Source organism: Pseudophryne corroboree, chromosome 2, assembly GCF_028390025.1.
Source record: "Pseudophryne corroboree isolate aPseCor3 chromosome 2, aPseCor3.hap2, whole genome shotgun sequence".
NCBI classification, from domain to species: Eukaryota; Metazoa; Chordata; class Amphibia; order Anura; family Myobatrachidae; genus Pseudophryne; species Pseudophryne corroboree.
The window spans coordinates 606897436-606922431 of NC_086445.1; the positions used below are offsets into that span (position 1 = coordinate 606897436).

At 43.8% G+C, this 24996-nt stretch overlaps 2 pseudogenes; both read right to left on the reverse strand.

The window, feature by feature from the left end:
• Positions 1–20195: 20195 nt before the first annotated feature.
• LOC135052643 (5S ribosomal RNA) lies at positions 20196–20314 on the reverse strand (annotated as a pseudogene).
• Positions 20315–21561: 1247 nt separating this feature from the next.
• Positions 21562–21680, reverse strand: LOC135052650 (5S ribosomal RNA; annotated as a pseudogene).
• Positions 21681–24996: the final 3316 nt, after the last annotated feature.

Sequence of the window (24996 nt, forward strand, 5' to 3'; positions counted from 1 at the left end):
ATGAGTGCATTTATAACGCATGTTTCATATCTTCATCTCTACGATCTTCAGGTAGTGACACACATAGTCGACAGGAAATATAGGCACATATATTAGCACTCACACATTTTCCCCCATCATGTATCATCAACTAATGTGCACCCCATTTGTTTGGAACTAAAGGCCGAAAAGAGCTCGGTAGAGTTTGTTAGCCCACTTACAGACCCTTAATACGGGATAAGAAGGATTCAATGTACACTTCGCAATACCTCGAAGCTTATTTTAGAACATGTACGGCACGATGATACATGACCCCTCAGACACGAATTTCATACATACATGCTTTTACTATCCCACTAGGTCATACATTTCCCACCTTCTCCTCTCCTCCCCACACCCAATCATAAATAGGTGTTTCACGGTTTTATATATTTTTCTGCTTAATTGTTTAGATAGTGGCAGTTATTGTTGACTGCCAAAGGGTGGACTGTCAAAGTCGAAAAATATCCTGATACATATGCCTTGTACTAACCCCTCATGCACATGCCCGCTGCACGTGCACACGCTCTGCCGTGCGTGCACATATCCGCAATTTGCGTAAGATCGCTCCGGCGGTCACGCGCGGTGTATGCGCATTTACGGTAGAGTTTGTAAGCGTCTAGCGTGCGACTCGATCATAACATATTTAACCCATATAGCGTATATTGTAGTAAATATTCCCCTAGACAATGTCAGTAAGTATGTTTAGTTTAAACTGTTCCTGGACAGAGAGATTCCTCTTTGCATGATAGGAAGGGTCAGACAAAGGTTGAAAGGTGGTGTTTAGTATCCAGCTGTAGGGTATTTTATGAGTAACATTTCGGTGTTGGTTAGGAAAAGATTGCTCGCTCCTGCGTATAGTTATGTATAAAAGTAGTTTATGGACATTTACTGTATTTGCTGTTCATTATCCATGCGGCGGGAATCCTGAGGATACCTCCCACCTGAGCAGTTGGAGAAAGACACAGCCCACCTGTTCAAACCCACCTATGACCTTTTGTTATAATGCAGAGACACATTCCTGTGTCCAATGAACAATGAGATTATAGGGACCATTGTATTGTTACTGTATGCTGTGTATATAAGGACCACCATTGCCTGGGCCAGTCACTCACTCTCTCTGAAGGCTTTCTCTCTGAATGCTGAGGGCTGGATCCAGGAGGCGCTTGCGAATCATCCCCACGTATGTATTATTCTCTGTGGCCATTTTGTTATCCATTTTGTTCGCCATTTGTTCTCATTGTGTTCTCATTCTGTCCGCTCTTGTTTGCGATCGTTCGCTATTGTTCATGTATATTCTGTTATTCTGTTTAGATTTCTCTGTTAGTTTGTAGTGTATAACTTGTATTATGTTTCCCCTTTTTCTCTAAATAACAGTGTTAGAACTGCTGCGGTTTTAAATCCAAACCAGGTCTTGTGTTTTCACTGTTTATTGCAAAGGGCTTTTCTTAGTGACTCAATTGCTCAAACACCATACACATTGTTTAAAAGGTTCTAATCGTCACATCTTTTTAGTACTTGGTTATTAAGGCTTAAAGCTTAAGTATCCTCACTGTGTTTCATTAGCAAGGTTTAAAAGGTTAACCACTGTGTGTGCGCCCGCTGTGTGTAATCCGTACACACAGCGCAGCGCGCATACGCCAAGTGCGTACCACGTGCAGGACTCTGTACGCAAATAGCGTGCAAAGTGCGTAGCACGTGCACGTGGTCTAGCAGCCATTACGGCTTCACGGTATTAGTATATAGCTACATGTTTAAAGGTAATATTTGACATTATCAATATATATATATATATATATATATAAATCAGACTCGATGGCCACTGTGTAAAAAGCATATAATGATAGGAGACAACATAATACTAATAAATAGAGAAGAGGGACTATACAGGGTGCTTCTCCTGCCTGGCCTCCCTCTCCCCTCACCTTGCTCACTTGCCTCAGCCCCGAGCAGTTGGGTGATAAGATGATTTTGCCGGTCAGGCCGCTCAGAGAGCTCCGTCCGGTCTTTAACATCTGGCTGCTATCGGGTAAGCAGCACAGGCTCGCCTCCGCTCCCTCCCTGGCTGCTAGCCGCTCGTCTCTTCTTCTGTCCGTGACCTCTGCCCTGGCATGAATGGCCCCAGTGGCAGGCACCTCCGTGCGCTCTTTCTCTCCCCTCCCTCTCTGTCACCGCTGCAGTGCTGGCCGCGCGGCACGCGCTATCTCCCTTACGGGTGGGTGGTTGGGCAGAGGCACATGCGGGTGACCAGTTGGCGGCTTGCGGCGGGATTTGTCACATGTGTGCCCGACCACAGTGCCTTTAATTGTTTCCTTAACTTTCCACAATTTGAGGAAGCTGTGGGCCTATTTTGGAGAGTGGGCCTGGAGCTGCAGCTCCATTAGCCCCATTGTTAATCCGGCCCTGAGTTACTGGAGTCAATAGGACTGGCTAAAGGCATATTTGGTGCCCGGGCACCGTATATAATACCCCCGCCAGTATAAATATTTCAAATTTGAGCGGGACTGAAGCGTGCCGGGAAGGGGCAGGGCTTAGCCGCACAGCTCACCAGCGCCATTTTCTTCTCTCCACAGCCGCTGCAGAGATGCTGGCCCGGACCTCCAAGCTCCTCACAAGTAAAAGGGAGCAAAACAGGGGGGGGGGGGGTGCACAGACAAATTGGTACTTTCTTATTATTTACAGCGCTACTAACATATATTATAGTTGCGTGGTATATGGGCGCTTGGGTGTGAGCTGGCATACTCCCTCTGTGTTTCTCTCTCCAGGCTTCCCTGTAGGCTGTCCCCTTAATTTGGCCAGTGTGAGTGTGGGGGTGTCGGTACTACGTGTCGGCATGTCTGAGGCTGAGTGTTCCTCCCTGGAGGAAGATACTGGGGGCGCAGAAAAGGGGCTGGAAATGGTTCTGTCGGCACAGCCGACTGCTGATTGGGTTACTATGTTAAGTACACTTAATGCTAATGTGGCTTTATTGTCTAAGAGGCTTGATAAATCTGATTCTCAGACACAAGCATGGAGAAAATCCATGGAGGATGCTTTGGCTCAGGTATAGACACCCTCAGGGTCACAAAAACGTTCATTTACCCAGATGGTAGATAAAGATGCCGACACGGACTCTGATTCCGATGTCGATTTTAATGAGGCTACTTTACACCCAAGGGTAGTTAAGAGTATTCAGTACATGATTGTGCTATTAAAGACATTTTACATATCTCTGACGAACCTGCTGTTCAGGACACAAGGATTTGCCTATTTAAAGGGAAAAAACCTGAGGTGAAGTTTCACCCCCCTCTCATGAAATGAATGCTCTTTGTGAAAAAGCTTGGGAGTCACCGGACAAGAGGTGGCAGATTCCCAAGATAATTTTTATGGCGTATCCTTTCCCCTTTGATGACAGGGAAAAATGGGAGTCGTCTCCAAATGTCGACAAGGCTCTATCCCGTTTGTCCAAGAAGGTGGCGCTTCCGTCCCCTGACAAGGCTGCTCTCAAGGATCCGGCGGATCGCAAGCTGGAGACGTCTTTGAAGGCCATTTTCGTTAATACTGGTGCATTGCTCAGACCTGCTGTGGCGTCGGTATGGGTGAGTAGTCTATTGCTAAATGGGTTGATAATTTAGCTTCTGATATGGATACCCTTGATAAGGATAATATTCTTTTGACTCTTGGTTATATCAAGGACGCTGCAGATTACCTAAAGGATGCGGCGAGAGATGTAGGCCTCTTGGGATCAAGAGCCAATGCCATGGCGGTCTCGGCCAGGAGGGCGCTGTGGATCCATCAATGGAATGCTGATGCCGACTCCAAGAAAAATATGGAAGCTCTCCCCTTCAAAGGTAGTGTCTTGTTTGGTGACAGCCTTGCTGACCTGGTGTCTACTGCTACTGCGGGTAAGTCATCTTTTCTTCCTTATGTTCCCACTCAACAGAAAAAAGTGCCCCATCAGCAGATGCAGTCCTTTCGGCCTAATAAATACAAACAAGGTAAGGGCTCGTCCTTCCTCGCTTCAAAGGGTAGAGGAAGGGGAAAGAAGTCGACTGCAGTGTCAGGCACCCAGGACCAAAAGTCCTCCCCCGCCTCTACCAAGTCCACTGTATGACGCTGGGGCTCCCCTGCAGGAGTCCGTGCCGGTGGGGGGCCTTCTCCGAATCTTCAGTCAGTTCTGGTTTCAATCAGCCCTGGATCCTTGGGTCTTAGACATAGTGTCCCAAGGGTACAAGCTGGAGTTTCAGGAGATTCCCCCCGCCGCTTTTTCAAATCGGCCTTGCCAGTTTTTCTTCCAGAAAGATAAGTGGTAAATGCTGCGATACAAAAGTTGTGTCAACAGAGGGTCATTGTCCCTGTTCCGCCATCCCGACAGGGGGAAGGGTTCTATTCGAGCCTCTTTGTCGTACCGAAGCTGGACGGTTTGGTCAGACCGATTCTGAACCTAAAATCCCTCAATCCATACTTGAAAACTTTCAAGTTCAAGATGGAATCTCTTCGAGCTGTGATCTCCAGCCTAGAAGGGGGGGATTTTATGGCGTCAGACCTTCCTGAGATTTGCGGTGCAGGATTGTCATTACCAATTTCAGACGTTGCCATTTGGGCTTTCCACGGCCCCGAGGGTTTTCACCAAGGTTATGGCAGAAATGATGGTACTGCTTTGCAAGCGAGGGGTCACAATTATCCCATACTTGGATGATCTCCTGATAAAGGCGAGGTCAAAGGAACAATTGTTAAAGAATGTGGAACTCTCCCTGATGGTTCTGCAACATCACAGTTGGATTTTAAATTTGCCAAAGTCTCAGTTGATTCCGACGACTCGGCTGTCCTTCCTGGGCATGATCCTAGACACGGAGCTTCAGAGAGTGTTTCTTCCGGAGGACAAAGCTCTAGAAATACAGACTATGGTCAAGGAGCTTTTGAGACCGACAAGAGTGTCGATTCATCAATGCACTCGAGTGCTAGGGAAGATGGTGGTGGCTTACGAAGCCATTCCGTTTGGCAGGTTCCATGCCAGGGTGTTTCAGTTGGACCTGCTGGACAAATGGTCCGGGTCTCACCTACACATGCACCGAAAAATAAGTCTATCTTCCAGGGCCAGGATCTCTCTCCTGTGGTGGCTGCAAGGCTCTCATCTTCTAGAGGGACGCCATTTCGGAATCCAGGACTGGGTCCTGCTGACCACATATGCAAGTCTCCGAGGCTGGGGCGCAGTCACGCAGGGAAGAAGTTTCCAGGGAAAATGGTCAAGCCAGGAATCTTCTCTCCACATAAATGTTCTCGAGTTAAGAGCCATTTACAATGGCCTCCTGCAAGCGAAGAGCTTTCTTCAGGGTCTCCCTGTCCTGATCCAGTCGGACAACATAACAGTGTGGTGTACGTAAACCACCAAGGCGGAACAAGGAGCAGGGCGGCAATGGCGGAAGCCACAAGAATTCTCTGCTGGGCAGAACAGCACGTGAGCGCTCTGTCAGCAGTCTTCCTCCCGGGCGTGGACAACTGGGAAGCAGACTTTCTCAGCAGACACGATCTCCATCCAGGAGAGTGGGCTCTTCTTCAATAGGTATTTGCAGAAGTGACAAGGTGTTGGGGAACTCCTCTGATAGACATGATGGCGTCTCGCCTCAACAAGAAACTTCTGAAGTATTGTTCCAGGTCAAGGGACCCCCTAAGCCTGTGCGGTGGACCAGAGCCGGCCCTAACCAATATGATGCCCTAGGCAAGATTTTGTCTGGTGCCCCCTAGCACCACCGTTATTTCCGCCTCTGACCCTGTACCCCTTTTCCAGCACCATCACCCCTCACCCATAGCAGTCCTCATTTTGGTGCTCCTACCTCCTATATTTAAAATAGGAACAGTGTGCACATTTGGCGCGCAGCCCAAAGAGGGGTGTGATTTTGCTTGCAAGGGGCACACAATAGTACCCTTAATTCAAATTGTGCCACACAGTGGTGCAACTTTATTAACATTTTATTATGCAATAGTGTCCCTTATTCATGTTACATCACACAGTGGTACCACTTTACAATATATACATTACTCCTTACAGTAGTGTCCCTCATTCACATAACATCATACTGAATTGCTCCTTATTCACATTACACCACATCATATTGCTCTTTATTCACATTAGATCACACAGTAGTGCCCTTTCTATACATTATGCCACACAGTAGAGCACTTTATACACATAATACCACACAGTAATGCCCCCTCACACATATGACACACATTATTAATGTCCTTATAAACATAATGCGCCTTACACATTCTGCCATCCTTTATTAATGCCCTTATACACATAATGTTCCTTACACATTTGCTGCACATTATTAATGCAGTTATACGACACACATAATGCCTCTTATGCCGAACACTATTGCACAATCAACCTACCTGTACACAGCATTTACATGGCCGCTAACACTGTGACCTCTGCCTCTGCTTGGTTACAGATGTGTCCTCATACATCTTGCCTCAATACACCATTCAGCAGGAGATGCCTTGTGTGAGTCAGCTGGCAGCTCTCCTAACGTCAGGCACTTTTTTATGAAAATGCATCTTATTTGCATTTATGTATGGCTAGGATGCACAAGCAGCTTCTCCTGAATAAAATGATATGCGGCATGCCTATATACTGTGTGCGACTGTGGCTGTATCTGCATACGAAATGCTACACACAGAATACAGGCATGTCGCATATCATTTTAATCAGCAGAAGCTGCTGGTGCCCCTAGGCATGCCAAATGCCCTAGGCAGTTGCCTAGTTTGCCTATGCCTAGGGCCGGCTCTGCGGTGGACGCCCTGGTGACTCCGTGGGTCTTTCAGATGGTGTATATTTTCCCTCCACTTCCTCTCATTCCAAAGGTGTTGAGGATCATAAGGTGAACAAGGGTTCGGGCAATACTCGTCGCTCCAGATTGGCAACGGAGGGCCTGGTATCCGGATCTTCAGGAATTACTAGTGGAAGATCCCTGGCAGCTTCCTCTAAGAGAGGACCTGTTACTGCAGGGGCCCTGCCTGTTTCTGGACTTACCGCGGCTGCGTTTGACGGCGTGAAAGTTGAATGCCAGATTTTAGCTCGGAAGGGTATTCCCGGGGAGGTCATCCCACTCTCCTTAAGGCTAGGAAGGAGGTCACGGCAAAACGTGATCACCGTATTTGGAGAAAGTATGTGTTGTGGTGTGAAACCAAAGCAGCTCCTGCGGAGGAGTTTCACTTGGGTCGTTTCCTCCATTTTTTGCAGGCAGGCGTAAATGCAGGCCTGAAATTGGGTTCCATCAAAGTGCAGATTTTGGCTTTATCTATTTTCTTTCAAAAGGAATTGGCCGTCCTTCCTGAGGTACAGACTTTCGTGAAGGGAGTGTTGCATATCCATCCTCCATTTGTGCCACCCGTGGCGCCGTGGGATCTTGAAGTGGTGTTGCAGTTTCTTATGTCTCACTGGTTTGAGCCTCTGCGTAAGGTTGAGTTAAAGTTTCTCACTTGGAAAGTGGTCATGCTTTTGGCTCTGGCATCGGCCAGACGAGTGTCCGAGTTGGCGGCTTTGTCTCACAAGAGCCCATATTTGATCTTTCATTCGGATAGAGCAGAATTGAGGACTCGTCAACAATTTCTGCCGAAGGTGGTTTCTTCGTTTCACATAAACCAACCTATTGTGGTACCTGTGGCTACGGATGCTGTGGCAGTCCCAAAATCTCTTGATGTTGTAAGAGCTTTGAAAATTTATGTCGCCAGAACGGCTCTTACTAGGAAGATAGAGGCTCTGTTTGTCCTGTATGCTTCCAACAAGATTGGAAATCCTGCTTCTAAGCAAACTATTGCACGCTGGATTTGTAATACGATTCAGCAAGCTCATTCTTCGGCTGGGCTACCGTTGCCGAAGTCAGTAAAGGCCTATGCTACCAGGAAGGTGGGCTCATCTTGGGCGGCTGCCCGAGGGGTCTCGGCACTTCAACTTTGCCGAGCAGCTACGTGGTCGGGTTCAAACACTGTTGCTAAGTTCTACCAGTTTGATACCCTGGCTGATGAGGACCTCATGTTTGCTCAATCGGTGCTGCAGAGTCGTCCGCACTCTCCTGCCCGCTCTGGAGCTTTGGTATAGACCCCATGGTCCTTTTGGAGTCCCCAGCATCCTCTAGGACGTAAGAGAAAATAGGATTTTAATACCTACCGGTAAATCCTTTTCTCCTAGTTCGTAGAGGATGCTGGACACCCATCCCAGTGCGGACTGTTCCTTGCAGTTGTGTTGATACTGGTCATTTTCGGTTACACGTGGTTTGTGTATCAGTTATATTCAGCTTGTTGTTGTTGTTAGTTCATACTGTTATCTGGTTTCATGCTACTCCAGTTGTACGGTATGTTTGTGGTTTGGGCTGGTATGTTTCTCGCCCTTAGTTTAACAAAAATCCTTTCCTCGAAATGTCCAACTCTCCTGGGCACAGTTCCTATAACTGAGGTCTGGGGGGGGCATAGAGGGAGGAGCCAGTTCACACCCAGTCATAGTCTTTTTAGTGTGCCCAAGCTCCTGCGGATCCCATCTATACCCCATGGTCCTTTTGGAGTCCCCAGCATCCTCTACGGACTAGGAGAAAAGGATTTACCGGTAGGTATTAAAATCCTATTTTTTTTCTTTATATTTTGTCTGTTTTAAAATGTTCATGTGTATTCAGCACTTTACAGGACTGTCAAGTGCCCAGGCCTCACCTGTCCGTTACCTACACACATTATGCCTTATATTTATGTGTCTAATGTCTACGCACATTATGGCCTATTTATGTTCAAAACTGTAAGAAGCATTTTAAACTGTAAAGATGTTATATTTAAAATGATACATGTGAGGCAACATGTACATAAACTTTTTCAGAAACAATAAAACCAAAACTTTTTTCAAAAACAATAAAAACAAATCTTTTTTGCAACATATCCCTTGTGTCTTCTACGGTGTCAAAGTAGTTAAGTTAGCAGTGAGGGTGTTGCAGATTTCCTCACACTCCCCCTCATAGGCTACTGCTTCTACTGTAGTATCGCACAGTTCAGAGTCCACAACATTCCACTCTGGTAAAAAAGTGTTTCTTCTGTATCTCACGAAAGTTGTGGAGGATACAGCAAGCAGCAAACACATCCGGCACCAGGGTGATGGCAATGTCATTGCGCTTTAGTAGACACCGCCAGTGCCCCTTCAGTCTCCCCAGTGCATTTCCACCACCATTCTGGCCAAGCTGAGAGAGTGGGTGAAATGCACTTGTTCCGGAGAGAGTGGGAGATGCTGTGTGAAGCCCTTGATGAGCCATCACCTCAAAGGGTACGCCGCATCTCCAGTAAGGTGTACCAGGATCTCCATCCCATCAACAAACTTGGATTTCTGTAATGGTAAAAAAATATTAACATATAGTATAGGTGGCATACATAATGTTCAGGAAAGTACAGGGAATAATTAGGAATACCAACAATGTGATTCTGACATGGTTGAGGTAAGTATCCTAACCCTCCCACTCCTCCCCTACCGCCTAACCCTCTCTTTCCGCAGCCTAACCCTAACCTGCCCCCTTGGTGCTTAACCCTACCCTCCATCCATCCATACCCACCTTCGGGGTCACAGCTGTGAGGATCTTCACCGCAAACATTTCCCATATTCCATGGTGAAACAAAACAGGGGTGTCAAACTTGCAGGCCTCCCTCCAGCTGTTGTGGAACTACACATGCCAGCATGCCATGCCACGCCACAGTTGCAGCACCTCCAAACAGAAAATGTGTGGCAGGGGCATGCTGGGAGGTTTAGTTCCACTTGTAATATAGATAAAAAGTCGCACTGACACCCTCTGTTCAAATTCCAATTCTATATTATCATATATATGTCCTTTCCCTTTTAATCAGTAATATAAATGTATACCTTTAACGTATTGGAAGGTGTTCCTGGGAATAGCGTAAATGTACAAAACCAAAAAAGAAAAGTATTCCCTGTTGTGGGCACACATGGACTGAAATTTTCTCTTATAGTCAAATATCCTTACAATAGATGACCAATAATGTTAAAATATATCTTTTATTGTCGTCATTAAAACATTAGCGAAATATTGTGCAAGTGTAATAATTTGTGTGAAAAATAATAAAGTGAATTAAAAAACTTTGCCACTGTGTTTTAATCTTTATTCACTGTCTCTAATATTCTTAAACAATGTTTCAATATAAGCTTCCACAGTTGCCCAGAAAGCTTGTCCATGCCTGCGGTATCTGGTCCACAACGATTGATTAGTCGCGCTGGTAAATCTCAGGGTAGATGTAGTGCTCCTCCTGCGCAAATACCGGCGTTGAATATAAGCCCTCTCCACCAGAAATTGCTCCCTTCTCCTCTTGGCATAAGACTGTGCAAGGTAGCACAGTGCAAGCAGCTGCAACAGGGTCTCATTTGCTGTATGAAACAGCAAAAAAGAGCAAGAACTCAGGGTTACTCAGCAGTAATTTGTCGGCCATGGTTAATGCAATGCGGTGAGCAGTCACCACCCACTTTTCATGACCTCATCTCTCTGTGCCAAAGAAACAGTCCATTTCTTTAGACACACAAGTCTATTGCAGGGCTGACACAGGTTCTGTCTGAAAGGGGTTGACCCGGGAATAATCCGGGTTAAATGTGCTGTGTGAAAGGGGGTTAGGAACTTTAACCCAAGTTTTTTTTTAAAAACAGGGATTTTGTGATTTCTCTGTTTGAAAGTGGTTTTAATGTTGGGTAATTTTATTATACACACTTTTTCTCCTCTGTCTCACTATCTTTTATTTTATATTTCACTGTCTTAAGAATTAAATAATGAGATATTTTAATGCATGCCAATAAAGTGATACACTTTTAACCACTTGCCTATCATGGTCGCATCAGATGCGACCATGCCTGCAAGTGCTTTATCTGACCTGGTTGCACAGGATGCGACCAGTCAGATAGAGAGTGTTTGCAGCGGCCGGTAAGTGAAACCCCTCCGCTGCTGCTGTCAGAGAGACCGGAAGGTCCCTCTACCTCCCTGCATTCTCCCCCACTGATTTCCATGCTGCCAATCACTGCTGATTGGTCAGCACGGCAGGATCCCCCACTTCCAGCGGCTGCAGACAATAGCAGCCGCTGGGAAGTGTAAACCAACCCCCCCTGTGTACCTGCCAGCTGCCCTGGGTGCAAAAACTAAATTCACGATGATCGCAATGTTACCGGTGGTCTCAATGTTCCCGATCAATGTTCCGATGTTTGAAAAAAATATTTAAAATATATATATATATGTATATATATATATATATATATTTTAACTAAAATCATTTTGGATAGGGTTAAATTCATGTTCTTCACCTAATTCACTCATAAAAAACCCTGACAATTTCTGAGCGGTTTTTGGCTTAAAAAATTGTCAGTTACTGTAAGTGGTTAATTAATATTGTTTGAGTCCCAGTTCACCCTCGTAAACTACTTACTTTCTTCTTCTATTATATTGTGATGTTCATATTAAGTAATGGGTAGCTCCTCACAAGAAGCCTTATTTCTGCGGGCACTCCCTGGCCCATATTGAGGAAATTTGAGAGAGGACAATAATAATACTATAGATACTCAACATATATTTACTGGTGCATGATTTTGTTTCTCTGTTTGTATATATCAGTACCAGAAATGTTCACAGGAGGGTCAGATTTAATCAACTTTTTTGTTTCAGAATATAGGGAGCTGATAAATTTGGCATAGGCAACAATTATGTGCCTCTAGGTTTGTAACTCCACATGGTCCGTCAGTAGTTATATCAAGATACAGCAGAAAGGCCGCATTGGGAGGCCATGCATAAATAGGGGGGAAATATAGTAGCCTCTGATTCCGGTGATTCTTTCATGAATTTCAAGTTGCTATAAGTAATAGATTACAAATAAATGCAAAGTCACCAGTAACATGCCAGAATCAATTATATTGATTATTTTAATAACAAACATAAATTTACCATATATAATACTTATATAATATAATATAATAGCTTGTAAATTTGCTCTTAATGTTCCTGAAAACCTCACCAACAAAAGAAGTCCCTCTGGCTGACCCAACTCTGTGTGTAGAATAATTAAAAAAAAAAGCCACAGTCATGGCTTTAAATATTAAAAATGTTAGGCTTGGTATGGGGGTCTCCAACAAGCCCTAGACTGATGAGCACAAAGCTGGTATCTCTAGGGAAGTAGGGCCCACAAAACAGCAGGCCCTAGCCATACGAATAACCAACACAGTGATAGGGCAGATGGGGGTGGGGTCTGGATGATTTGTTAATACATTTGTTTAAAGGAAATAAATAATATTCTACACGAGAGCCTGGCTGGGCCCAGGTACTTTTCAGGGGGCGTGGCCTAATCACACGAGGTGTGGCCATGCATTCTTAGAAAAAATACAGAAGAATATTGTATTTTAACTGCCACTATGACCACATTGTGTGCTGCGCTGAGGAGAAAAGCTGCAGCTGCTGCTGCAAGTTAAGGGGGAGGAAGCCCGGGGCCCCCACTGGGCCCCTCTATTAGACCTGGGCCTGGGTTATTTGTACCCTCTCCCCCCCTCTCTGAGTGCCACTGAGTTACCACAGGCACACGGCAGGTTCCATCTTGCCTGCAATTTCCAAATCAAATTCCTGTCAATGTATCATACTTGCCTACTCTGCTGCAAATTGTGGGAGAAATGGGCAGATCTCCCACATCCCACATGTTTCCTAATGAAGTGGGCAGGATGAGGAAATTATACAGGGAATTTGCATCGACACAAGGAGGGGCAGGGCTTAATTATACAAATGTGCATTATTTAGCCCCACTCACTAACCATGAACAGCAAATCACAGCAAGTTGGTGAGGGGCCTAATGACACGACCAGTGGCGCACCCAGGGGGGGTTTCCGAGTACCCAGAAACCCCCTCCACTAAAAAAAAAATTTTTTTTATTTTTTTTTTAGCTGCATGAGTATTATTAATGACTGTCTAGCGTCCACTGCAGCCTGCTGTCTTCCTGGTGGCACTTGTAAGTGCAATAAAAGTTTACTTTATTTTAATTATAGTACATATATATCCATGTGCATACATATATACACATGTATATACATACATACATACATACATATAAACACACACACACACACACATATGATATATATATACATGTGTATATATATGTGTACTGTATGTGTGTGTACACATATATATATATATATATATATATATATATGTATGCATGTTTAATATGCTATGTATATGTGTATATGTATGTGTGTGTGTATGTATATATATATATATATATATATGTATATATATATATATATATACACACACACACACACACACACAGACACACTAGTTTTACGGACCCAGCATATACTGGGTCACCTCAGTCCCCACCCCCGTGATTGGCTCCGCCCAGTTCTGGAAACACCCCCATGCAAATCCTGCGTTTGCCACTGACGACAGCCCAGTCCTGCCACCTAAATGTAGTCAACTATGCAGTGCATGTTGCCACTTGAAGAACCACCAGTTTCAACATGGAAAACAGTGCATGTTTGTACCTGAAGAGCATCTGTAAATAACATACTGTGTTACAAAAAAGAGAGGACACATACCATATACAAGCAACTTTTTTTTGAATTCTCAAACCAAAGGTTTGAGTATAAACAAGATCAATACACAAACTACTTTTATTAAATAATTATTCCACCAAACCCACTCATTATTATACACATAGAGACAGATATTCCATAGCAGGCATCCATCATGCTTGGTAACATAAAAAAAATATGGGACAAAGCAACTACTGTATCACAAAAGAAGTTCAGTTGCTAATGACAGGTCATTCACAGCGCTGCAATGTGAATGAATTGGAATGCTGTGAATGTGAAATTTCCATGTTGAAATTACATAAAAATGACAGAGATTTGCAGCGACTTGTAAAATGCTGCAAATCCAAACTCCAACACATTTACTTAGTTAATAAATCCCATTTTGACATGCAGTATCAATAATGAACCACTAGGTGTCAGCACAGCATCAGTAGCCAGAGACCATTGAAAGATTACTCTGAAAATGTACACAGTGAACCACAAGCCCAGGAGCAATGGACTGAGGCATGAAAAACCACCAACTAACAAGAGTAGCAATGTATAGATAGTATCCAGGTCAACATGGTCAATAGGTTGACAGTCAAAAGTTGTCAGGTAAAAGGTAGACAGTGCTAAAGGTTGACTTGATACAAACGGTCGACAGGTTCAAAAGGTCGATATGAGAATTGGTCAACTCACATATGGTCAATACCATTTTTTATGTTTTTTTACATATTTTTCAACTTTTGCTTGGATTAACATCAATGTGGACCACATCTGGGAATAGCAACCTCCCCAAAATGAGCCCGTGAGGGTATACGATTGTAATAATTGTGGTCACATATGTTAAAACATTGAAAATTACACCCAAAAACAGTTAAAAAAACCTTTTTTTGTGTTGACCATTTTCATGTCGACCTTTTGACCCTGTCACCCTTTTGAACCTTTCTGTCAACTTTTTGAACTGAATAAACGATTGTTTGGTATATCCGACACAGGATTTCTCAAATTGAAACTAGCAAATACAGTATTATCAATACATACTGTATATATTCAAAACCAATAAGAACTTGTAAATAGTGGTGTAAATGGTCCTACATAACAAAATAAATTTCAGGTGTTGGTAGTGCTCCCAAAAGTCTAATATCACAAGTATATGTATAGAATTTCCAGTGCCGGAAAAGAGAGGAAGAAGACGTTTTGGGGGCCACTCTTGATTCTTAGGTACAGTAAATTTGACTTAAATTAAAATGTAACTTTTATTGAAATAATACTGTATTTTAAAATAATTGAAACTAAGTCTATGGGCTAAATGTAATAGGGTGAGAGTTCTAAAAATGTGCGAGTTTAGCATTACAGAATTACTTTAAAAAAATCACAAATAAATAGACTAACTTCAGATAGGAAAATTTGATGGAAGCATGCACAGATCAGCAAGAGCCATATAAGCTTCAGTGTAAAAGTTATCAAATAATAAAAAATAAAAGAAAGTGGCACTCCCCCCAATTTTTTTAAAATTAATTCAGAATTAGCTTTGGGTTCTTTGAGCCAACCCTGGTTTAAAAAATACAGGAAAATAATTGTGTAGGGTTCCCCTGGATTTAATGAACCAGCACCAAGCTCTTGGAGCAGGCCCTTGTTCTACAAATACAGGGAATAAAGTGAGTAGTCCATGGGGGTAAATCAGATCTGATCGCTGCTGTGCGGTTTCGCACAGTGGGCGATCAGATCCAAACTGCACATGCGTATGAGCCGCAATGCATCAGCGCGTCAGATGGCTACAACAGGCATCGGTGGTCAGTGTCGGGATGGTGCGAAGGATCCATTCGCACGGGTGTTCACAAAGTGATTGACAGGAAGAGGCCATTTGTGGGTGGCAACTGACCATTTTCAGAGAGTGGCTGGAAAAACGCAGGCGGGCTCAAGTGTTTTCAGGGAGGGTGTCTGACGTCAGCTCCGTCCCCGGTCAGCAGGATTCAATCGCACTGGATAAGTAAATCCTGGGCTGTGCGGAGTCTGCACAAACTGATTTTTGTGCAGCTCTGGAACACATAGGAACGCACACTTGCACAGTGATTTTACCATCCCCCTGTAGCGGCGACTATCTGATCGCAGGGCAGCAAAAAACGCAGCCCAGCGGTCAGATCTGAATTAGGCCCCATATTTTTAGAACCAGCAACAGGCTCCACGAGCAGAGGAGTAATTCTATATCCAGGGGCTACACTTAACAGGGTTTCCTGGGGAACGGAGGACCCCCCCAATAAAGGGGTTCCCACCCTCCAGGGTACACATAACCTGGGCTGAAGACCAGGGATATCCCCGGCACCCCTGTGCAGTGTGTGCCAAGTTGAAAGCAATTCATGTGAAAGCTAGAAGTAATATGGTCTATTACCGAAGGACTACAGGTGCCAGCAAGTGCATCCTGATGTATCATTAGCATCATGCTATTGTTGCACTTTCTCTGTGTGCCTCTGAACCTGTGCAGACATACAAACTGATGATGGCTGGCCCAGAAATGAGTACATAAGGAAAACATTGATGTTTAATCCACATCAACTAGCCGGTATCCGGACTCTAGGTCGACAGTGTCTAGGTCGACATTCATTAGGTCGACACACATTAGCTCGGCACAGAAAATATGTTGACATGTCCATTGGCTTGACAGGATCAAGGTCGACGTGGAAAAAGGTCGACATGAGTTTTTCCAATTTTTATTTCATTTTTTTTTTACTTTTTCATACTTTACAATCCACGTGGACTACAATTTGGAACAGTAACCTGTGCCAAGCGTAGCAGAGCGAGGCACCTTGCCCGAAGCATGGTGAGCTAAGCGAGCCATGCGAGGGGACACGGTGCACTAATTGGGGTTCCCCGTCACTTTACGAAGAAAATGACAGCATAAAAAACATTAAAACCTAATTTCAACCTTTTTCCATGTTGACCTTGTTCATGTCGACCTAATGACCACGCCGACCCATTTCCTGTATCGACCTACTCACTGTCGACCAATAGGTGTCGACCTAATGTGTTTCGAACTATACACTGTCGACCCTGAGTCCCATACACGACTAGCCATGCATGCAGCTGAGTTTAATTGCAGTGCAATGGTTTCCTATTTTTCTTTCTCTTCTGGTAATGCAGATACAGTATATGAATTCTGACAACAAAGGAGTGTATGAAGCAGGGGCACATCTGCAGGGGCGCACCTACAGAGGAGGAGGCGTATGTGTGGGCTCCATCTGGGGCCCTTCTTCTCTAGCTGGCAGTTTTGTAGCTCTGGGCAATAGGGTCACTAAGGTCACTAGGGGAGCCTAGCGCTGTCCGAGAGTCTAGTTCGCATGCGCCGTGGCCACCCCAACCCAAGTTTACAATACAGTATGCCACATGGCAATGGATGACAGGGAGAGGCAGGAGGTGACAGTGAAAGGCAAGGGGAGCAGAGGGTGACAGGGAGAGACAGTGGGGGACAGGGAGATGGTGAAAGGGAGAGACAGTCGGTGACAGGGGTACAAACACAAAGTCCTGTGTGGGGTGGAGAACAGGGGGTATGTACCTTGGTGGGGGAAGGAACACAGTGGCTTCTGTTCTGTTGTCTGTTAATTAGAGGCAGTAGGTGGCTGTGATCATCAGCGCTGATTGGTGGCAGGACTCTTTTATCAGTCCAGCACAAACAAGTTTAGCCCAGCCCACCTAAGGTAAGAGGCAGGTCCCTCAGACAGGGGGGCCCACTATGCTCTATGCACTGGGCCATTCACTTCACATTGCTCAAAATGGGCTGGAGGGGGGGGAGGTGATCTGGGATAACTTATTCCTGTCCTGGGCAGCAGTGAGCCCCTTAGTACTCAGGGCCCTGGTGCAATGCACCTGCTGCACCAATGGTAGTACCGCTTCTAGCTGTGGCCATTTTCCCAATGATTTCTTTACTGCATATGCACAATTCTGGTGATTTCAGCAGCACTGCTGCTGCTGGCACAAGTCTTTGGAGGGAAAGTATTGAAAATAATGGGTGCCAGTTGTGCGTTGTGGGCTCCTCTGGATCCCGGGGGCTCATGTGCACTGCACACACTGCATCCATTATAAATACACCAGTGGTATGAAGGTTTGTTTTATAATTGTGTGGTTTGTGTTATTTATACTTTGCTTATGATTAGAGATGTGCACTGGAAATTTTTTTGTGTTTTGTGTTTTGGTTTTGGATTCAGTTCCGCGGCCGTGTTTTGGATTCGGACGCATTTTGGCAAAACCTCCCTGAAATTTTTTTGTTGGATTCTGGTGTGTTTTGGATTCGGGTAGTTTAAAAAAAAAACACCTCAAAAACAGCTTAAATCATGGAATTTGGGGGTAATTTTGATCCCATAGTATTATTAACCTCAATAACCATAATTTCCACTCATTTCCAGTCTAATCTGAACACCTCACACCTCACAATATTATTTTTAGTCTTAAAATTTGCACCAAGGTCGCTGGATGACTAAGCTAAGCGATCCAAGTGGGCAGTACAAACACCTGGCCCATCTAGCAGTGGCACTGCAGTGACAGACAGGATGGCAGTTAAAAAATTAGCCCCAAACATCACATGATGCAAAGATTAAAAAAAAGAGGTGCAAGATGGAATTGTCCTTGGGCCCTCCCATCCACCCTTATGTTGTATAAACAGGACATGCACACTTTAACGAACCCATCATTTCAGCGACAGGGTCTGCCACATGACTGTGGCTGAAATGACTGGTTGGTTTGGGCCCCCACCAAAAAAGAAGCAATCAATCTCTCCTTGCACAAACTGGCTCTACAGAGGCAAGATGTCCACCTCCTCCTCATCATCCGATTCATCACCCCTTTCACTGTGTACATCCCCCTCCTCACAGAGTATTAATTTGTCCCCACTGGAATCCACCATCTCAGGTCCCTGTGTACCTTCTGGAGGCAATTGCTGGTGAATCTCTCCACGGAGGAATTGATTATAATTCATTTTGATGAACATCATCTTCTCCACATTTTGTGGAAGTAACCTCGTACGCCGATCGCTGACAAGGTGACCGGCTGCACTAAACATTCTTTCGGAGTACACACTAGAGGGGGGCAACTTAAGTAAAATAAAGCCAGTTTATGCAAGGGCCTCCAAATTGCCTCTTTTTCCTGCCAGTATACATACGGACTGTCTGACGTGCCTACTTGGATGCTGTCACTCATATAATCCTCCATCATTCTTTCAATGGTGACAGAATCATATGCAGTGACAGTAGACGACATGTCAGTAATGGTTGGCAGGTCCTTCAGTCCGGACCAGATGTCAGCACTCGCTCCAGACTGCCCTGCATCACCGCCAGTGGGTAAGCTCGGAATTCTTAGCCTTTTTTCCTCGCAGCCCCAGTTGTGGGAGAATGTGAAGGAGGAGCTGTTGATGGGTCACGTTCTGCTTGACTTGACAATTTTCTCACCAGCAGGTCTTTGAACCTCTGCAGACTTGTGTCTGCCAGAAAGAGAGATACAACGTAGGCTTTAAACCTAGTTTCGAGCACAGTGGCCAAAATGTAGTACTCTGATTTCAACAGATTGACCACCCATGAATCCTGGTTAAGCAAATGAAGGGCTCCATCCACAAGTCCCACATGCCTAGCGGAATCGCTCTGTTTTAGCTCCTCCTTCAATGTCTCCAGCTTCTTCTGCAAAAGCCTGATGAGGGGAATGACCTGACTCAGGCTGGCAGTGTTTGAACTGACTTCACGTGTGGCAAGTTCAAAGGGATGCAGAACCTTGCACAATGTTGAAATCATTCTCTACTGCGCTTGAGTCTTGTGCATTCCCCCTCCTTTGCCTATATCAAAGGCAGATGTATAGGCTTTAAAAAACAAAGCGCTAAACTAAAAATGTGTGTCAGCTGTCCCACTCAAAATGCTAGAATGATTTAATTATTCTTTAATACTCCTCGCCTTATTCAGGACTGCTGCTCTCAAAGTAGTGGGTTGTTACTTCCCAATGATTTAATATAGCAAAATAAAAAACTGAATTGAAAGCGCTGTCCAAAATAAAGGATAGATAAAAATTATATTTATTTTCTATTAATATAAACCATTAATATAAACACTTAATAGAATCTAAAACATTTAGAGGGTTGTTTTGCAGAGAAGCAAAAGAAAGACTGTTTATTGTGTCTCTCTGGGGCACACTTTGTTTTAATTGACTGATTGGTGAAGTAGTGAAACTTATACAATGTATATGCAAGAATAAAACTTAACTTTTAATATTCTATACAGAAGAAAAGATAATATAAAAAATGGTGCTGTATAAATCAGCAAAATTAATAAAAACAAGTATTAAATAACAATATGGTGATATGTCACTCACTTGATGTGAAGTAGGTGGCAGAAAATTTGTCTGCACACCCACTGGATTTTGAGCGAGTATTAATGTTTGACGTTTGTCAGAAGCGAAAGTTTGAAAATTCTTATTATCTCTATCAACTTATGATTTGATATACACCTGTATATTCATAAGAGAGATTCATGAAAAAAACGGCTTTTACGAATCCGGACTCCTACTGGACTAGTCAGCTAAGGTAAATACACTGCAATGTTTACTTGCGGTGGAATTTGCTGATCGGTGGAAGGTATGTTCCTTAATACTACAGTACCCAGTATTCCCAGAGGGTCACCCTTTCTGGTACTGACCAGGCCCAATGCTGCTTGGCTTCCAAGATCAGATGAGATCGGGCATGTCCAGCATGGTATGACTGTAGAGAGTCAAGTAGATACCTATCAGCATGGGGGATAGCTATTGCTTGAGCAAGTTGAGACAAAATGGTCTAAAGAATAACGTTGTCAATGGCCAATTATTACCCAAAAAGCAGGTTTAAGGGGAACAAAGATATAAATGGGTAAAAAGAAAGGCCTCAAAGGAGCAGAGAGATTTTTTTCCCCCGTGTGAAATCCCCCACACAAGAATTGTGGTAAGAGCACATACAAAATTCCCCACAAAAGAATTGTGGTGAAACAATAAAAAGAGTGGTATGTCCTAATTACTGAGGTATATCATGTATTGATTAAACAGTAAAGATTTAACCTTTACATCATTTTCTGAAGACACATTAAATATGTAAAAAAATTATTATAAACATTGAGTATATCAACACAATAATATAACCTGATAATATAATCTGAGTAGGTGATATGGAAATATCAAAATTGAAAATGAGTCTAGAAATATTGCAGAAATATTGCAGAAATACCATATGCTGACTCATACAAAGACATGAAAATTCACATAGAATCCAGCACATGAGCTGCCTAAGCAGCTGTCTGTCTGTTGCAGAAAGATACAATTGTATTTAAATAATTGTCACAGTAGTGAGTTGCTGAATATATTGCGGGAATGCTGATTCATATAGCAACATGAAAATACACATAGAATCCAGCACATAAGCTGCATAGGCCGCTGTCTGTCTATTACAGAAAGATACAATTGTATTTAAATAATTGTCACAGTGATGAGTTGCTGAATATGTTGCAGAAATGCTGACTCATATAACAACATGAAAATTCACATAGAATCCAGCACATGAGCTGCAAAAGCAGCTGTCTGTCTGTTAAAAAAGGATACAGTTGTATTTAAATAATTGTCACAATTAGTGAAGACAGACTGTGCTGGTGCTGTATAAATCAGCAAAATTAATAAAAACAAGTATTAAATAACAATATGGTGATATGTCACTCACTTGATGTGAAGTAGGTGGCAGAAAATTTGTCTGCACACCCACTGGATTTTGAGCGAGTATTAATGTTTGACGTTTGTCAGAAGCGAAAGTTTGAAAATTCTTATTATCTCTATCAACTTATGATTTGATATACACCTGTATATTCATAAGAGAGATTCATGAAAAAAACGGCTTTTACGAATCCGGACTCCTACTGGACTAGTCAGCTAAGGTAAATACACTGCAATGTTTACTTGCGGTGGAATTTGCTGATCGGTGGAAGGTATGTTCCTTAATACTACAGTACCCAGTATTCCCAGAGGGTCACCCTTTCTGGTACTGACCAGGCCCAATGCTGCTTGGCTTCCAAGATCAGATGAGATCGGGCATGTCCAGCATGGTATGACTGTAGAGAGTCAAGTAGATACCTATCAGCATGGGGGATAGCTATTGCTTGAGCAAGTTGAGACAAAATGGTCTAAAGAATAACGTTGTCAATGGCCAATTATTACCCAAAAAGCAGGTTTAAGGGGAACAAAGATATAAATGGGTAAAAAGAAAGGCCTCAAAGGAGCAGAGAGATTTTTTTCCCCCGTGTGAAATCCCCCACACAAGAATTGTGGTAAGAGCACATACAAAATTCCCCACAAAAGAATTGTGGTGAAACAATAAAAAGAGTGGTATGTCCTAATTACTGAGGTATATCATGTATTGATTAAACAGTAAAGATTTAACCTTTACATCATTTTCTGAAGACACATTAAATATGTAAAAAAATTATTATAAACATTGAGTATATCAACACAATAATATAACCTGATAATATAATCTGAGTAGGTGATATGGAAATATCAAAATTGAAAATGAGTCTAGAAATATTGCAGAAATATTGCAGAAATACCATATGCTGACTCATACAAAGACATGAAAATTCACATAGAATCCAGCACATGAGCTGCCTAAGCAGCTGTCTGTCTGTTGCAGAAAGATACAATTGTATTTAAATAATTGTCACAGTAGTGAGTTGCTGAATATATTGCGGGAATGCTGATTCATATAGCAACATGAAAATACACATAGAATCCAGCACATAAGCTGCATAGGCCGCTGTCTGTCTATTACAGAAAGATACAATTGTATTTAAATAATTGTCACAGTGATGAGTTGCTGAATATGTTGCAGAAATGCTGACTCATATAACAACATGAAAATTCACATAGAATCCAGCACATGAGCTGCAAAAGCAGCTGTCTGTCTGTTAAAAAAGGATACAGTTGTATTTAAATAATTGTCACAATTAGTGAAGACAGACTGTTTGTAAATAAACACTTGTGATAGTATTACTTAAGCAAAGCTCTCCTACCGCAGGGATGTACAGAAACAGCCACTGGTAATAGGCTGAGAAATGCGTCAAGTGTATACCCCTGTATATGGACATAAGCCTATACAAGCCGACATCATCTCTCCCAGTGCCGGTGAGAACTTGTGCTATTCCGCCGCTACGAGCCGAGGGCCTAACATCTAACGGAGCTTGGAATTACTGGCCGGAGGATCTCTGTGCTCCAAGCAGCCTGCACGTAACCCATACAAACGGGAGGATTACAGCACTGACGTTAGCGGTGGAGCCGCTGAGCGCTGTGTGTGGCATAGAGATGGAGCCCGGCGGGAGATGCGGTAGCTGTAAACACTGGTGAGATAAGCTTATCTATGCTACAGCTGCAGTGAACATTCAAGCTACTGTGCCCATAAACTTTATTCCGTACAGAATCTGCATTTGTAACCACTTGTATACAGACGGGGACGCCCGTCAGAAGCCAATCAGTTGAAAGGCTTCTGTAGGAGATCTGATTCTCTGTTACAAATTCAACTTGGCTATACATCAGAGACACTTTGGACACATTCTATCACAACGCTGTCCCAGCGGGAGGTGAAAAAAGGCATTACTAATTGTGTGCATTTCCCCTAGATATGTTTGGGCTGTGAAACTAATACCCCTTTTACACTCGCAGAAAAATCCCGGGATATTGAACGTGAATGCGCATCATCCCGGGATTTTTCTCAGTGTGAATGGGTACAGGGTCCATTTCCCGGGACGAGCATCCCGGGATTTCATCCCAGGTCTCGACCAGGGTTGAACCCGGGACCGTCCCGGGAAGCTGGCAGTGTAAATGGGTATACCGGGTCAAGGCGACCCGGCACCCGTTCGCTTCATAGGAGGAGGCGGTGCTTGGAGAAGATTATCTCCAAGCACCGCCTCTGGGAGACTCAGCGGTGTCGTCACTGACCCGGCAATATGCCGGGTCAGCCCGCTAATGTGAAAGGGTCATTCCCGGGAATGTGTCCCGGCAAATATACCGGGACACATTCCCGGGAATGAACTTCACTGCGAGTGTAAAAGTGGTATAAGTGTTCTACAAGTGTTATAATTAAGTATCTACAGTAGGAAGCCGATTAACAGAGTTTGAGTATTAAGTATTGAGAATTGTTCACTGTGGAGTTAATTATACTACTCATTTAATGTTATATTGTTTCAATCAGCAAGTAAACACTGTTTGTCAGTGTAATTAGAGGGTAGCAGTGATAATAATCACTAAGGTAATAGGCTTTTATAGTTATGCATAACATGTTTTAGATTCTATTAAGTGTTTAAATTAATGGTTTAATATGTCCGTGGTTAAGTGGACATTGGGTACAACTGCATTTTTTAGGACACTGGTGAGTCTTTTTCTGACGTCTGTGTACATTCTCGGTATCGCCTACCTAGAGAAGTGGAACCTAGATGGTATTTGGTACCGGGGACACACTACCTCAAGAAATTCTCTAATTGCCTGTGAACTAACGGCGGATACCGGATGCACGTCTAACACCAACACAGCTGCCAAGGCCTGAGTTATCCGCTTTGCAACAGGATGACTGCTGTGATGTTTCATCTTCCTCGCAAAGGACTGTTGGATAGTCAATTGCTTACTGGAAGTAGTACAAGTGGTCTTCCGACTTCCCCTCTGGGATGATGATCGACTCCCAGCAGCAACAGCAGCAGAGGCAGGAGCAGTAGGTGTTACACTCAAGGATCCATCGGAGGAATCCCAGGCAGGAGAGGACTCGTCAGACTTGCCAGTGCCATGGCCTGCAGGACTACTTGCGCTCCTGTCTAAGGAGGAAATTGACACTGAGGGAGTTGGTGGTGTGGTTTGCAGGAGCTTGGGTACAAGAAGAAGGGATTTAGTTGTCAGTGGACTGCTTCCGCTGTCACCCAAAGTTTTTGAACTTGTCAATGACTTCTGATGAATGCGCTCCAGGTTATGTATAAGGGAGGATGTTCCTAGCTGGTTAACGTCCTTACCCCTACTTATTACAGATAGACAAAGGCAACACATGGCTTGACACCTGCTGTCCACATTTCTGTTAAAATAATTCCACACCGAGAGGTGATTTTTTTTGTAATTTGACCAGGCATGTCAATGGCCATATTCATCCCATGGACAACAGCTGTCTCCCCGGGTGCCTGACTTAAACAAACCACCTCACCATCACAATCCTCCTTGCCAATTTCCTCCTCAGTGCCAGCAACAACCATATCCTCATCCTGGTGTACTTCAACAGTGACATCTTCAATTTGACTATCAGGAACTGGACTGTGGGTGCTTCTTCCAGCACTTGCAGGGGGCGTGCAAATGGTGGAAGGCACCACTTCTTCCCGACCAGTGTTGGGAAGGTCAGGCATCGCAAC